Raw genomic sequence first — 2,749 nt, forward strand, 5'->3', positions numbered from 1 at the left:
GTTCTATCCCCCGACCCGATGTCTCACGCGCCAGGACACTGCCCTTGAGGCGGTAGAGGTGGGATCCCTCGCTGAGTCCGAAGGAACAACCAACCCTGGAGGGTAAACAGATTAAGAGAGAGAGAGAGGGACTTACAAACTGGAAAGGTACGCACCACCCAGAAAATTACTCAAATATCACTTTCAACACCAAGATACGTTTTAAAAAATGGAAACATATGTTGTTTGTAGCAAACTGAAAATTAGAGGTACAATTAATGATAACAGACTTAGTTTCACTTTTCTAAACCTCACGCCTTTTGAAATACATAGACTTTCAAAGAGTGACTGCGGAGACACTGTGCAATGTGCATAGAACTGACTTCAGAGTAAGAGTTGCTTTCAATGTCCCTGAAGCCTGCAGTAAGCAATTCATTACTAGTACCGCATATTTTACTGCTGCTGCTAATACTTAAAAGTTTTCATTCCGTATCTTGATGGTACGGCGGGTATCCTAGACGGCAATTGTCTCTCAGGCCAGGGAGATTTGTATCAGTGTTGTAATTTGCGAAGAAAGTGAGGCTTATGTGGTCGTGACCTAAAATAGGAGCTATTCCGTGGGAAAACCCCGGAACACCATTCTCAGGTCATCCGACAGTGGGAACTAGCCCCACCGCCTCCCGAATGCAGAGCTGTAAGACTAGTAAGACTAGCCGCTGTTAAGCCTAAGCCTACTCTACTCGATGCATTCCTACTGCTCATTGACCTAGTGTCTCCTAATCTGGTCCGCTGTCTCTGTTAAGCAGGGAAATAGCACGCACAGTAACGCATTTTACGTACATTTCGTATATTACTTCCTATTACTTTCCTGTTTTAGTGTTTTTGTTACATTTGATTTTGTCCAGTATGTATACGCCGGTCTTCAGTAATGAAGGAAAACTAGACATTATTTTATTTTTTGGCGAATGTTACAGAAATGCAATCACAGCTGTGACGTTCGCTGAAAGCTACGGTGTCCTTCATCTCGTACCATTGCCAATATCTGCACAAGTCTCGTAGAAACATGGAGTTGGGCTCGTAGAAAGCGTCAATGTACAAACACAGCAACTAAGAACGGAAACGAAATCGCTATTCAACCTGCTGTAGTACACAATACGGAAGTGAGAGTACGGCAGATTGGAATAAGCCAAGGTAGTGTATGAAGAATTTTGCATCGGCAAACGTTTCATCCGTTTCATGTCAATTCATCGAAAACTGTACGGGTATGTCTTTGAAACTCTAATTGCATTATGTCTTCTTGCATTTCAACAGTTGCAAGGTAATACTGAATTCCTAAGTGATATTTTGTTTACTCAAGGAGCTTCATTCAACAATCATGGTAAGGTGAATCCGGGGAACGTGCACTACTGATCCGTGCAAAATCCCCACTGACTTCGCGCGGTAGCTCATCAACGACAGTGGAGTATCAATGTTCAGTGCAGAATCCTTGGCAACCGAATTGTAGATCCCTAGTCTTAGGAGGGAATATTAAACGGACTGCGATACGCATCATTTCTGAAAGACACACTCCTCCTCATGGAGGACGTGGGACTGGAAACACGTCTATCGATGTGGTTCCAACATGATGCGTGTCCCGCATACTTCGCACACGTTTCCAGAGAAGTTGTGGATGCAAAGTTTCCAAATCGGTAGATAAGAGGAGGTCCTGTGGGATGGCCAACTCGGTCCCCCGAGTTGACGCCATTAGACTTATTTCTCTGGGGCGCAGTGAAAGATAGTGTATCAGAAACTGCCGACGACACTAGAGAATATGGAACAACGTATTACTGCGGCATATGCGGAATTATCTGTAGAAACACAGCAGTCTCTGCAACGCTCTCTTGTTCACCGTATCCAAAAGAGTACTGAAGCAAACGGTGGTCACTTTTTTTAAATTTGCTTTACGTCGCACCGACAGAGATAGGTCTCACGGCGACGATATGGTGGTCACTTTGAACATCTGTTGAAGTAACACAGTTTCATCAGATACGTTACTGGTCATTTGTGAATGCGTCTTCTGTGCCAGGTATAACTGACAAACATAAGTTTCTGTGGGCTATAGGCCATTAGTACTTGTGTTTAGGAAAGTAAAACCAAGCTTGTCATCACTAAATTGTACCTCTAGTTTTCAGTTAGCTAGACAAAATGTACTGTGTTGAAAGTACTATTTGTTTAATTTTCTGGTTTGTGTATATCTTCCCATTGTGTGAGCCCCTGATATTGGTACATTCTCGAGCAACTCGATTTATCATATTTTGTTTAATTTCGAAAAAAATGTGGTCGCAGAATTAGGTGACACACCATCCTGTGTATATAGCCTACTGTATATGCATCCCAGCTAATGCCCACGGCCAGGTTGAATCACCGTTTGTAAATTAAAAAAAAAACCGTACTCACGTACATCACATAGCCACATTAAGTTTTAAAATCTTTGATGGATTTTGTAAATAAAGATGGCAATTTTCTTCACCACCTCGTTAATCTACAGCGGTAAATTCAATAAAATGAACATAGTCAAAACACAATGTTTACGAAAAGCACGCCGTTGTCTGAGTTTGACGATATATAATTCTATACAGATATATCTAATATTTATAAATACACAAATATACAACATAAAGATTTGTTTCATCAGGTATGTTAGTATAAATACCTGGGTATACTGTAATTTGAAGGGGCATTTTATTTCCGTTTCAGTAGCATTCCTAAAACATAATTCTGACTTCCATTT

The 2,749-nt window shown here is 41.4% G+C and overlaps 1 protein-coding gene across 2 annotated transcripts in view; it reads right to left on the reverse strand.

Annotated features, from left to right (window-relative positions):
* Nucleotides 1–852: 852 nt before the first annotated feature.
* Nucleotides 853–2,749, reverse strand: part of Pka-C3 (Protein kinase, cAMP-dependent, catalytic subunit 3) — a 472,558-nt gene continuing 470,661 nt past the window's right edge. For both annotated transcript variants that reach the window (XM_068228624.1, XM_067151336.2), the window contains one exon: nt 853–2,749. This exon is cut by the window's right edge and continues 446 nt beyond it. The gene's annotated coding sequence lies outside the window, so the exon portion shown is untranslated.

This window comes from Anabrus simplex, chromosome 7, assembly GCF_040414725.1.
Source record: "Anabrus simplex isolate iqAnaSimp1 chromosome 7, ASM4041472v1, whole genome shotgun sequence".
Taxonomy (NCBI): domain Eukaryota; kingdom Metazoa; phylum Arthropoda; class Insecta; order Orthoptera; family Tettigoniidae; genus Anabrus; species Anabrus simplex.